At 36.6% G+C, this 14,860-nt stretch overlaps 2 pseudogenes across 1 annotated transcript; one reads left to right on the forward strand and one right to left on the reverse strand.

The window, feature by feature from the left end:
- Window positions 1-1,912: 1,912 nt before the first annotated feature.
- Window positions 1,913-2,629, reverse strand: LOC148873639 (aspartyl protease family protein At5g10770 pseudogene; annotated as a pseudogene).
- Window positions 2,630-5,781: 3,152 nt separating this feature from the next.
- On the forward strand, window positions 5,782-11,138 carry LOC148873640 (aspartyl protease family protein At5g10770 pseudogene; annotated as a pseudogene). Its single transcript, XR_016094927.1, has 2 exons — window positions 5,782-6,157; window positions 9,658-11,138. The product of XR_016094927.1 is annotated as an aspartyl protease family protein At5g10770 pseudogene (transcript).
- Window positions 11,139-14,860: the final 3,722 nt, after the last annotated feature.

Genomic DNA, 14,860 nt, shown 5'->3' on the forward strand with positions numbered 1-14,860 from the left:
TGAATTTTTTTTAAAATACAAATGCACGTACCTTAGGTCATAACATGGATTTTTCAGCCTACAGCTCACATCATAGGACATGGTTAATGGAAACACATTGTTGGTTGTCATATTTACTCTAACAATGATTTTAACTCTTCTTAATTGTTATTACACATTCACCATTACCAAAGTGCACCTGATAAGCTTTTTCTATAAGTTATCCAACACTAAGAAAATTTTGAGTCAAACTAGAAACATATATGACATCATAAATGAGTCTATAATTACCTTAGTTTAGACTACAACAACGCACTTTCCTTCAATATTTTAAAACTTGCTATCTCTAGGTTTCACTTGACAATTAACATGTACGTTCAGCTCTAGAAAACATTCTTTATTTCCTATCATGTGGTTATTACAACTGCTATCCAAATGCCAAACTTCCTTTTGACTCTTGTTAAGTATTCATACAATACTAAAATAAATGATTTCCTACATCATCCTTCTCAATATAGTGGACTTGTTCTTTCTCCTTAAATATGTAATCTTTCAAGTCATAAATATGATTTTTTCATTTTTTAAATTTAAAATATAAATCTTGGGACGAATGGTTGTCTTTCTTGCAAATAAAACAACCATTATTTTTTCACCTCTTCCTCTTTCATATTATCTACCTCTTCCACATCCTCTTCCATTATTTTGGTATCCTTTTCCTCTACCTTGAGATGACCCTTCTTTTGAAAGTTATTTTTAACCATCAATCTTTTCCTTTCTTCCAATAGTAAGTTTGGACTGAAAAGCTTGCTCCAAAGAAGATGAAAAAAATTTTCATTCTATCCTCATGAGTTTCAAGTGGGCTCATCAACTCATACATAGACAATAGTTAAGTTTTAAATTCTTAAATGGCAACCACCACATGATCAAATTTAACCAATAAAATCTTTAAAACCTTTTGTATAATTTTTTTCGTCTAAAACAACATTTCCATATGTTCTAATTTGATTTACAATACCAACACAACTCTAGAAAAGAACTCTTGAATAGATTCATTTTCTTTCATCACAAGATTATCAAAATCTCTCCAAAGAGTTTGAATTTTTATAGATATTACCTTTTTAGTGCCCTAAAATTCGTTCTTGAGAATATCCTATGCTTCCTTTGAGCTTTGGAAACCATGATTCTTGGAAAGATTGTTTTTCTTATTCCTAAAATTCGTTTTGCTCCATAAAGGCTTTTAGTTTTAGATTCGGATAGTTGGTTGGATCTTTTCAGCTCTAATACTAAAAATTTATTGGGGTAATGGAAGTGAAATCAGGTTCAATGCTCACAAGACCGTACTCACATAGTTCGTACAGTCCCTTATAATCTTGCATTGGGAATATCTCTCCATAAAAAATAATATGCAAGGAAATATTCTTAATGCACAGTGTAAAAGACTGTGTGAACGATGTGAGCATGATCTTGTGAGCACTGAAATTAATCTCAATGGATGTGTGGTGAAAAGAATCAAAGAAAAGATTATTTATCATCGGAATAGAGCACTAAAACTAATCTTAATGCACGGTGTAAGGAATGACCAACTGTTATGGGTTTTACTTAATTCTTCACTTCATGTTATCTGTCTCTAATGTAATTACCCACACAAAAAATTAAAAAAGGGACTAGCTTTTGATATCTAGAACATTCACTTTTCAAGTCCCAAAACAAGACACAAAAACATAAGACAAGGATTTAAAGAAAATTACAAAATTACCCACAATTGACTTTTCTACATATTATTTGCTTTGTAGTCTCTTGGTTTCTTTATTTTCACTACTTTAAGCTTCTTTCATTCTTTCTCTTCCCCTCCAATAGATCCTCCGAATTAGGTGCATCCTCCTGAACCAAATCCCAACCTCTGTCCTGCCACATCGTAGATCACCTCATATGTCTACTGTAATAGATTGCCAAGGATGCCGAACTCATTAGGGCTGCTGGTTGCAGCAAAAGCCAAGCAGACTTGAGATAAACTACTGTCTCCAATAACCCTCCCAGTTAAATCCACGTCGAAGCTAGCCCCTCCTTCAAAATAGAACACAACACTAGGTATCGCCACATTGGTGGCGGACTTGCTTAGATCATAGCATGTATCAAGCCCATTAGGTGACAGTGGTGGCGCTGGCGGGTAATTAGTCATTCCTTGCCGGAATGCTGACTGGAGGGCTGCATAAGCCGATGATGGCAGGTAAGTCAAAATTGTGCCAGAGTCTGATGGTTCCAGGAGACTTAACACAGATGGAGGGATGGACAAATTCCGTCCTCCAACACTTATCCCGATCAGTTGAATAACATAGAAGGATGGTGCATTTAAGTCTATTACTAGCGGTGTGTATTTTATGGAGGTGGAGCCTGTGCCGGCTTGGCTCCCAAATGCTAAGTATCCAATGAAGTTGCTGCTTGGAAGACAGTAAGAAAATATTTCTCCATATGTTTTAGTAGTTTGAGACACCAAAGGCACCTGATCACGTCCTAAGCCGAGAGTCCCTGCGATCATACCGTTGTCCCCTCGAGTTCCCTGACTACAACCAAACTGGAAACCAGGAAACACATCAGAGGATAGCGTGAGCATGTCGAGTCCAAAATATCCAATGGATGTGAAATTATCCATGTATGTAATCTGATAGGTGCATGTGGAGATGGTTGTGGAGGTGGAATTGCAGGGCTGGACGCTCTAGACAGCCGGGATGAGTTGTGAGCAGTAATCGGAGTCACATGGAATGAAGGAATAGGAGGATGAGTTGGAAGGGTCGAAGATGGGTTCCAACTGTTGGTAGCAGCTGATGGCGCATGGTTGGCATTGAATCCAAGTTAGGGAACTGCCGGTGTCGAAGAACAAGGTAAAATATTGGGTCGGTGTTCCTAATCCAACCTTTAACATTGTACTCGGCCATTCCGAGAGGGAAACCGAATTTGGCAGGGATTGAAACCCTGGATTGTCCTCCAGAGATTGCATTTGAAATCCTTGAGTGGATGGATTGCAGTCGGAATTGGTCATGGAGGAGGATCTGGAGAGGACTGAAGGTTGTGTTCTTCACTAGATCCGACGGTGAACATGGCCCATTTTTGTGCACTATTTGTAACTTTGTTGAATGATTGTAACCTGCATCATGGTATGGATAAACAGTTTTATCCATAGGACGTCAATAAAAATTACAATAAAATAGTAAACTGTTTATATGTGGATAAAACAAGTGTTTTCAATCAAAATAATCTTATATATACTGTATATGAAAATTACCCTTTTAGACATAAAACAGAACAAAAGAGTCCCATCTTGGCAACAACCACATAAGCCTCCGATGATATTGCGAGGGTTTTTATAATTTGAAATGTAGAGCCGGTTGTTAAAGTTATGTTGGTTTATGGACCAACTTGTAGCCTAATTTTAAATGTACAGTCGGCTCTGACTATAATTTTCCCTAATTTAAAACTAATCCAAAAGCAATGCTAATTTCTTATCTAGATGGTGGGTCAATGATCCAACTTTTCCAAAAAACCCATGATGTCATAATTAAATAACAAATATTTAAGTTTATTTTTAATCATATTGTTACTTTTGTTAATTTTTTCAATTTCTATCTTAATTATGATATATTTAAAATTTAAGTAATTAATATGAAGAAAATTTTCTCACATGCAACGCATGTGCTTAATTACTAGTAACAGCTGAAGTGCCTGAATTGTGAAGCTAATTATTTCCTCGTCATTTAGGCTTTTGGTTTGAAGGAAAAATAGGGAAAGAAAGGGAAAAATAGGGAAACCTTTACAAGAGTCTTGTATATGTTTCCTTATCTTTTCCTTCATTTTCCTACCTTTTCCCTCAAACCAAACATAGCCTTAGTGAATAAGTTTCCAAGGTTCTCCTTAATAGCCGAAATTGAAGTTGGTAGATTGCTATATCCTTGAATATATTTTATTACTTAATTATTTTATATAATAAAAGAGAAAGTAATAAATCATTAAGTTTAGCAACTTCACTATTTAGAAATTAGCTTAAAGTATTTGTTCATCAAATCATTTCCTGCAAAAATTCGGAAATCACCATTCACCTGGCAACTTCTTAATTAAATTAATGTAGTGACATTTTCTTAGCTTATATAAACAAAAGGGATACGTCTAAACAAACTTTCATATGACAGGTGGGAGAGGTTCAGATACAGGAAAATGGAACAGCCCATGGTTTTTAAAACAAAAGGTCAGTCAACTATATTATTATTTTTTTTTTTTTCTGGTGAGGACATGATAGAGTGGATTTGAAGCACGCTTAATGTTTTTTACTACTTGGCATGATTAAGGAATCATTTGGAAAATAATGATACAGACCTTTCGTCTACTGATTTCCAACTTCCAAGCATGTTGATTCAAAATGCCATGGATTTTCGTGGGCGGTGATGTATGTTGATTAAAGCTACAACGTCGTCATTGGAAGAAAAGAAAAACTGATAGTTCGGGTGGTAAGTCTATTGTAAATGGGTCGGATCCATCTATAACCAACCAAATCTGGATCTAATATATTTATTTTTTCGATAGACGATGAAGAAGACTTGTGGTTTTATCATTGTGGATCACGTAGGTCAAATTGAATGAGTATTTAGAAAATATTTTGATGTTTTTTCGACTAGAAGAAGATTAAAATTCATTTTTGATAGTTGTAGAATATTTATCAAGTGCTCATATTGTGTGGAGTATATGGAAATTGATGAATTCTAAGGCTGTTTTTGGTTTGATAGAATATAACTTAAGAATTTCCCCTTTCTGTCTCCCTTACATTTTTTTTTATCAAACTTAATTATAAAATTTCAAGGCTTCATTGTTTGCCATGTACATTTCATTTGCACTGGTGTAAATAGTAGAGTAGGAAGTATAAATCGTCTATGTTAGTGCTGGTTTACTTTTTCTTTAGATTTGATTATGTCTTGTTTGTTTAAAAGTAAAATGATATGTGATTCTCATTTAATATGATAAAGAATCAATCTAGGTGAAAGATATATTTTGCATCACTATTTTAGATGCAAAATTTACACTAAAATTTATCTCAGTGCAAAATTTGTATTCAATTCAGATTTGTGTTGCAAACAAATAGATCTTAAGGCTGTATTTGGATGCCATGTAAATCAAGAACTGATGTAAAATTTACATCGGTTTGCTTTTGTACCTGTTTGGTAAAAGAGTGTAATTATTATCGACGTAAAACTACACTTCAGTTCAGTTTTGTGTGCATTTAGATGGAGAGTAGTTTTACGTCGATAATAGATGTAAAACCTCATCAGCTTTAAAGTTGTACATCGATAACCAATGTAAAAACTACATGGATTTTATCGATGTAAAACTTAAACATCCTTTTACATCGATTTCAAAATAAAACAGTCATATATATTTATGGTTCAGTGTAAAACATCATCAATGTATTTTTACACTGATGACATTTTACACCTCTTCCAAATGCAAAGTATTCAAACTTCATTGTACACCATACAGGAAAAGGCAAAATGTTAAGTCTAATTTCATTGTATGAATTTCAAGAATATTTATATTCTGTGTTATAATCAACTCTTAATCTATCTACCTAACTAAATACTAATCTAAAGGTTGCAAGTAAAAAATAATATATATATATATATATATATATATATATTATATAATTAACACTGTACAATGATTATATTCAAATTTTCAACTTTTATCACAAATATCCTCTTTATAGCAAAGATGGTTTAGTCTTACCTTTTCCTTCCAATATATTATTAAGCATGATTGGGCATGTCGGGTATGTGGATAGTCAAGGACCCATTGACACACCCATCTGGCCGAGGACTTGTTGAGCAATCTCTATATAAACTAGCCCTAACTTCTCCTGACTACAAGCCGCGATTATTTTGGCGTTGTGAAGTAGAACAAGCCATTGCTGCTGATATTTGCCTCGATCATTTTTGCATACCACCAACAGCTTCAGCACTATCACCACCACCGTCTGCAACAGCAAAAGACCATAATTCATCCATGGCCATCAGCCACATTCCTTTCCTCGCTTCACTTCTTCTCCTTCTCTACACGGTGGATAGCTCTGGAGGCGAGGGGTTGGAAATTGTGATTTCTTCGCTACTACCAACAACAACTTGTTCCCCATTCACTCAAGGTAAATAAATTCCTAGCTATATGATAACTGATATACGGTTGTCAGCCCTGTGTGATGTTGTTGAGGGACTCTTTTCGGGTAACCCACAAGGTTTTACTTATGAATACAATATCGTTACTTAGAGCTGTATTGGTCAGTTCTGATTCTGGTTCTGAATTTTGTATCCCAATTATAAAAATCTAAATTTGTTCATCACAGAGTGTTCCTGATCACCAACCTCACAATACTTGAAGTTGCACATTGGGAATATCTTATTTATATGTTGTTTCCAATTACATGGCTGCAAAGGTGCTATGAGATAGGTATAAGAAGCGCTCTATGAGGAGCAAATCTCCTATCCAGTTATAGTTGACATGGGACCGGTTTTTGCTATTCAAAACCGATTAAGACCCCAACTGATTATGTATTTAATAATATATAAATATGTTTAAAACACTGTTTTCAAAATCGGACTGGACCAGACAGTCAGACCGAAAAAACTGGGAACTAGTCATCGGTTCCATTTTCCTCCAAAACCTCTTTTTCTCCCAAAGCCGTTGATTTTGGTCAGCAAACCACTGAACCAGCCGGTTAACCGTTCAAATGATTTTTGACCATTTTTTCAATTTTTTATTTTTTTGTCAGAACGGGCCAGCTGTTCGGGTCGAATGGTCAGACCGTTCGAACTGGTAACCGGACCCCTGACTGGTTCGGTCACCGGTTCGTTTTTAAAAACCATGGTTTAAAACATAAAGGTCTAATAGCCTGGTTAGGCTGGGAAGGGGGCATAAAGTTCTAATAATAGTTTTCCTATACATACATACATACATATATATATATAGTAATATTGTTCATGTCACCCTTCCTCTCCTTTCTCTCTTATCCTATTTCCTAGAATCTGGATTTGCTCCTCACAGAGCACGCCTCACACCAACCCCATAGCACATTGAAGCCATGCATTGGGAATATCTCCTCATGAATGACAATATATATACAAGTACATAGATATTCCCAATGTACAGCTACAAGGACCCCTTTCCAGCTTTTTCCTTAACCCTCTCTCCATCCTTCATTACCCCCTCCTAATACTCTCATTAAGCCAAGTCAGCACTCATGTTTTGTGATTTTTAATAGGTCATTTACTAAAACACCCCATATATTTTGCAATCGACTTACTTAATTGATCTTCCATTAGATGGCAGTGGAAAATAACAATTTGGACCTTAATTTCCCTTTGAATAAATTTAATTAAAAGACAATAAGAATGAAAATACCATTTTTGTCCTTAGTAAAAACATGAACAACCACTCTATTTGGCTCTATTTGGTCAAATTTGTTTTTTATACAAATAAGTGTTTGGGATATTTTTGGAATAAACAATCATAGGCCCATGAACTATCAAAAAAAAAATATGAGCCCATGCTCTTGAGCATTTTCATTCAGTTTAGGTGATTATGTTACTATTTTCAGATGGAAATTAAAACAAATTATAGGAATGTTTTAGTAAAATAAAAACTATAGTATTTTAGTAAATAACCCTTATAAAGTTGAGTAAATCTAGTGGAAAAGTAAAGTTAATTAGGCATGTAAGATAACAAGCACGTGATTGAAAATCTCTCTCATCCTTTGCTGAAAGGATGTTGATTTAGGATTCAGTGATAATATTAGACCAAAGGTAGTAAGGGAGGAAAAGGATTCACCGGGAATAATTAGACAAAAGGGACTAATGGAGAAGCAAGGAGCAAGATCCATCCTTCATGTGGTCCAGGTGTTTTTCCATATTATTCTTGTATGATAGTCTAACTTTATTATTACCGCTTTTGGTGCTCTGTGTTTGTTAAATTCGATAAATGATTCATATTTTGATTTTGTGTTTTTTTTTTTTCACCTTAACAGTACATTTGTTGTTTTAGTGGAAAAGGGGCCATGCGTGCATCTCTTTTTATCCTTCATATTATTCAGCCACCTTAATTAATTTTGATCGATAATATTACTTTTTTTAGAGAAATAATTGACAATATTACTTAACCCAATATGATTAATAGTCAATATTATAATACTAGCAGGGGCCATGCCATATATGGAAAAACCAATGTCCATCATGATGGTATAGAAGATGTTAAAAAGAAATATAAACTATACATCATACGGATGTATTTGGTTGCAGTGTAAATTTATTTGTACTAATATAAATGTATGGGAGTGCAAATGTAAAAAATATAAATTCTTATTCAATTTTGTTTTGGATTTTACTTTATTTTGTTTCATGTTTTAATATACTTTATTTGTACTGCAATTAAACAAATATGCTAAAATTTGAAAAAAAAATAGGTCAGAATTTACATTCAAATCATTTGCACTGCCATGTTTTTTCATCAGTGCAAATTTATTTGCATTGCAATCAAATACAGCCTCAAGATCAATCATAAATAAATGTAAGTGAAAAATTACAGTAAGATAACTAAAAATTATTTTACTTATACAGTATAAATTAATAATTACTAATAAGGCTTGTTAAAGTTAATTAAGCTAATTGAGGGTATTTAGGTTAATTAAGCTAATTAATTAAAGTTAATTAGGTTAATTACATAGACATAGACAATGGTTTAGTGGTCGCTGATTATATTTTAACCAAGGTTCAAAAATTTGTTACATATTAGCCAATATATATCGTATCCGAGCCTTCCTGATACACCCCTACAGGGGTTGTATCAAGTCAGGACCAGGTTCAGAAGGTAGCCGGGACTTAAACCAACCCTTCTGAACCAGTTTAGAAAAAAATAAATAAAACTTAAAAAAGGACTGATACAGGCCAATACACGGGGTGTATCGGCACTTTGAACCTTGATTTTAACTATTTTATATTTCTAAATATTTTATATTTACGTAGACAAAGAGCTTTACCCATTCAAACCATACAAATGAGCAATGTTTTAAAACCCAGGAAACCAAATCAATTTTTTCTCCAGGTCATGGGGTTAGCGGTTAAACTGTCTGGGTTGGATAAGTTAAAACACAGATTGCAAAAAATTGCCCAAATTCAAGAAAAAAAAATCACCCCATTAGAATAAAAGTTATGGCCCTTTGGAAAAATTTGCACATAAATTATAATTTGTATCCTGTCACCAAGGGGTCAAATGGGTCACTAATTCAACTGCCTAAGTTGAATGGGTTTGGGAATTATAGCTGGATGGCAATTTTACTGATCCAACTAGCCTGTTCAACAACAGTTTGCAAACATTGTTATGGAGTAGTGGACCAAATTTATTTTGATAGGGTACTGATGAACCTGCATAATTGTCTTGTCGGTTCGGGACTGAATTCGCCCCGTCCCAGACCAGACCATACATAACTGTTTTATCTCTTTATTAGCCAAATCAGGTTTCCGGGATACCAAACAAAATTGACTAGATCTTAGCATCATGACTATGATGTTTGCATCAATTGTGTTCTTATATATGTTCATCACTAAAATCTGAGCTATGATTGTTTTAATTAATTAATTTCCATGTTTTCATCAGGTCTCAATAGTTCCAGAAAGCTGCAGATTGTTCATAAAAATGGGCCATGTTCAACACTAAGCCAGGAGAAGAATACAATTCCAATTAGTTCTTATCAAATCTTTCTCCGAGACCAACTTCGTCTCAACTCCCTCCGTTCTAGATTTTCCAAGCATTTACAAGGGCAATTGCCCAAGAAGGCTATAATCCCTGCCAATCCCACTGACGGTGGATCCAGTTTCTACGTTACCATTGGAATTGGAACGCCAATGCAAATCCAATCCTTGGATTTTGACACTGGTAGTGATCTCACCTGGGTCCAATGTAAACCATGCGCCATTTGCCATCCACAAGCTCAACCCCTCTTTGACCCATCTCTGTCATCCTCTTATTCCAGCATCTCATGTGACTCAGCCGAGTGCTCCCTCGTTTCCGACAGCACTCAGACCTGCAGCTCCACCTGCACCTACAGCATCGCATATGAAGACAGATCCGTCTCTGAAGGAGTCTTTGGAAGCGAAACACTAAAATTAACACCCTCCGATGTATTCCCTAATTTTCTGTTTGGGTGTGGCCTAAACAATAGTGGGATCTTCGCAAATACAGCGGGGATTCTCGGCTTAGCACCCAGTGAAGTCTCTCTGGTGTCTCAAACTGCTACAGAGTTCGGAAAATTGTTTTCCTACTGTCTACCGTCCACGACAAGCTCAACCGGATTCCTGGCATTTGGGGCACAAACAGGTGCCTCCTCCTCCCAAGTGCAATACACACCATTGTTAACAATAAACAATGAGGTACGCGGTTCCTATTTCGTCCAATTGGTAGGAATAAGCGTTAATGGAAAGGTTTTATCCATCCCACCGTCAGCCTTCTTCACGTCCAACGACAAACCACCCATTGTAGACTCTGGTACTACCTTAACTTACTTGACATGGTCGGCCTACACAGCCCTCAAGTTAGCGTTCCAGCAAGCAATGTCCAACTACTCAACAGCGCCGCCGGTGAATCCCTTGGACACATGCTATGACTTCAGTGGATACAGCAAAGTATTGGTACCACGGATCGTTTTGAATTTTCAAGGAGGAGCCTATCTCCTCGTGCACCCATCTGGGGTCTTTTTTCTTGATAGCCCAACTCAAACTTATTGCTTGGCTTTTGTTGGAAACAAAAACCTCCAAGACCCGATCATACTTGGAAACCAAATACAGAAGACATACGAGGTTATCCACGATGTGGCCGGAAAAAGGTTGGGATTTCGCCCTGGTGGTTGTAGCTAATGACATATTCCAAGGATGACGATGGAGTTGACATGCACGAAAATAAAGAAGCCAGTACAGTAGAGAGTTGTAAATTAAATATCATGAATGGTAGATATGAATCCATGCAAAGAAATGTTGAGATTTGAGACAACTAGAGCCCGATAATAAGTCTCAAACTCACCGTATATGTGTACCAGAAGCACCTTGCATTTTGCTACAGATCACTTAAATCTTCAATTTACTTTAAAAGGACTTTGGTATCACTTGGGAATATCTATCGAATAAGTGTTGTATGAGTTTCAGATAATTGAATCCTACTGTATAGTGTGTTTGAAATTGTTGTTTTGTAACTCGCTTACACCTTTGTAATAGTGGTGTCTGTTCTACAACATTGGGATTTGAAATTGATAGTGTGCGATCTGGTTGCCCCCTTCTGGATGACAGCTCGGACAATGAGCTGACTAAGTTGCCGAGCTGTAAGAGAACAATAGTCAGAGTGCCCTGGATGCTTTTCCGGTGTGGGCACTCCGATGCTTAAGTCAACGATAAGTCTATGAAAGAGCTAAAAAGGGAGAGAGTTAGAGAGTTTGGGAGCTAACGCATACCTTCTCTGATCACTGGGATGCCTTTATATAGGCACAACTTACCATGGGTTTCATGTTCTACGTCCGAGATCTCCGAGGGGACGTGGCTTACCAGCCCGCTTCACTCCGAGGTGGTTTCTCTCTTAGAGGCAGCTTTCGCATAAAGCGATAGAGCTAATTTGGTTGGTTTCGAAGCGAGTGGGGCGGGAGTTATCTCTGTTGATGAGGCGACGTGATTCCAAAGGATTCTGAGATGACGGCCCACTCATGACGAGGGTTGGCCACCATGTCTTGCAATTCGCCAACCGCATTCCAGCCAAGTCGGTGAAGAGAGGTCGCCCCTCATGCTAAGGTCCCTAACTTGATCATGCGATGGCCGACCTACCCGATCTGATCCTGAGATAGCCAACCTAGTCTTATGATGGCCGATCTAGTCTTGAGATGGCCGACCTGGTCCTGAGATGGCTAACCTGGTCCTAAGATGATCGACCTGGTCCTGAGATGGCCGACTTGGTCTTGTGATGACTGGCCTAGTCCTGTAATGGCCAACCTGGTCCTAATATAGCCAACCTGGCCCTATGATGGCTGACCTGGCCTTGAGATGGCCAACCTTGCCTAGGGGGTGCCAAAAGCCGAAATACTTAGATCATGCAAGTGTTCTCGATACATACCCGGGGTAAACTCCACTTTGGTGAAGGTAGTGTTGCTGCCTACATGGCACCAAGGTGTTAAGCAGTGCTTTCAGGATCACCACGTGGCACGATGTCACTGGGCCAAATCTCCCCTCATAAAAAATAAGTAGGGTTTCTTGCATATATGGCCACACGTTTTGGGGAGTGTAAGCGCGTCGTGTAATTGATGGGGAGTGTAAATGGCTTGTGTAAATTCTACTTTACTTTCTCTTTTAGATTTGACTATGTCTTTTATGTTTAGAAGTAAAATGATGCAACTCCCATTTTATATGATAGAGAAACAATATAGGAGAAAGGTAAATTTTGCATCAGTTTGTTATAAGATGCAAAATTTGCACTCACAATGCGTGGAAATGAGTTAAAAAAATACAAATTTTGCCCCAAAAGTGCAAATCATAGTTACAAACAAGTGGACATAAAACTGAATCAGTGAAAAATTTGTATCCAATTAGATCAGATTTGTGTTTCAAACAAATAGATCCTAAAATATTCGAATTTCATTGTACATCATACAGTAAAAAGCAAAAAGTTAATCTATTTACCTTATGTGAAATTCAAGAATATTTATATTCTGTTTTGCAATCAACTCTTAATATATCTAACTAATTAAATATCATTTAGTCTTCCATTTCGTTCCCAATATATTATTAAGCATGTTTGGGTATGTTGTAATGTTCAGAGAACCACCGGACCACACATCACCAGAAAAAGAGGTTCACGTGTCAAAAGTTCAACCATGTAATAAGTTCACTTACTGTTGAAGGCTTAAGAGCCAAATAAGTTCACGCACCGTTGGTAGAAGTCTAAATCAGGCTGTGCTGGGTTTGGGGTTTCAAGCCGGTAGGCTGGGCCGCCATGGGTCGAACTGTCATACCATGCCACCCGTGGCCTGCGGGTTGGCAGGGCCTGGCCCACAAGCCTATAGTAGGCCGCGTTCAACCCGCCTGAAAAATTAGCCATTGGAGACCCCCCCCCAATGGCTACATTCAACTTTTTGGGGGTCTTTTACAAAAATACCCTCCAATAGCTATAAACAACTATGAAAGGGGTATTTATGTATTTTGGCTTTGGGGGGAGATAAAATGATAATAATTCTCCCAACAACTATATTAACAGCTAGTTTAGAGGAGCATTTAGGCAAAGTGATAAATAACTTTATAATGACCAAAGTACACCTTCCAACAACTAAAAAATAACTAGTTTTTAGGGTATTTTAGAGAATTAAATTATTTTCAATTCCTATAAATAGTCTTATCCTCTACCATTGTCATCACAAATTCTCATAATCTCTTATACTCTCAAATCTCAATCTCTTCTCATACATCATACTCTCATACTCTCTCTACTCTCCAATTCTCAACTTGATTCAAGTTTCAACAAGAAGAAGGCCTGCTCGGTTATCTCAAGTTAGCAATTTGGGAGACTTAGGGGCTTCAACCATTGAAATCAAGTTGAAATTCCAAACCAGCAATCCGGTTAAGTGCAACTAAATTAATTTTTATTTTTTTATAATTAAAAAATGGTTGGTTCCTCCTCTCGCTCTCGACACTAATTCCCCAACATGGTCAATGTCGACGATGTCGATGTTGAGTCGCAATATGATAGTGTTAGCACCGATATGGATGCTATTGATGTTGTTGACATTCCCACCCATAGTACTACTATTAGAGGTAGGGGAAAGAAAAAGGAGAACACTAGGTTGATTAGTCCAATTTGGACATTATTTAAAATAGAAGAGGTTAAAGGGAAGGGAAAGAGAGTCGTTCGTCAAAAATGTAGGAGTGACTTTAGCTACTGCAGTAGTGGTGGTACTGGCCACTTGGGCAGACATTTACGATGCCATATGATGAAAGAAGAAGAGAAAGAAAAATCACAATCACAAATAGGAAGCGGGATTTTTTGTACTTTTAAATATTCCCAAGAAAAAATGAGGCAAGAATTAGCAAAATATATTATGCATGCAGAACATCCATTTTTATTAGCTAAAGATACTAAATATATTGTGCACATGGTTCGTGTTCTACTGGTCCAACACGACCCATTTGACACCTCTAACCATTGGAGGCATAATGAAATTGTTGGAGATGATGTAGTTTAGTCACAATGCTTGCAATGTCATAACGATTCATAGCCAAGCACCCACTGGATTTGTTGCACACCTTCATAGCACAACCCTCTTCCAAATTGGACAAAGGAAAAGAAGAATTACAAAGCAGGACCAAATGGCTGCCTTTTCTCTATTCTAGTGTTCTAAGACTTAGAGACCAGATTAAAAACTAAAATGGCCTGTGGATCCCAGTTTTACCAGTAAGTAGAGGTGTCAATTGAATTGGATTTGGTCCAACCCGATCTAGTCAAATGTGAGTCCACTTACAAATGGATTGGACCCAATCCAATACAAACCAAATCCAATCCAATCCATTAAAATGAATGGATTGGATTGGATCCAATTCGAACTGAATTGAATATCAAAAATTATATAAAAGCACTTTTGGCATTGAAAACACTTTTGTAAAAGTACTTTGATTTATAAAAGTGCTTTTACAAAAGCAGTTTATTGAAAGTGCAAAGTGATTTCGTAAAAGTGCTTTTATAAAAATGCTTTCGTAAAAGTACTTTTGTAGAAGTGTTTTTCTAAAAGTGCTTCATAAAAGTACTTTTGTAAAAGTGCTTTCGTAAAAGTTGTTTC

This window comes from Nelumbo lutea, chromosome 1 (assembly GCF_056320005.1).
Source record: "Nelumbo lutea isolate HS-2025 chromosome 1, American lotus-T2T, whole genome shotgun sequence".
Taxonomy (NCBI): Eukaryota; Viridiplantae; Streptophyta; class Magnoliopsida; order Proteales; family Nelumbonaceae; genus Nelumbo; species Nelumbo lutea.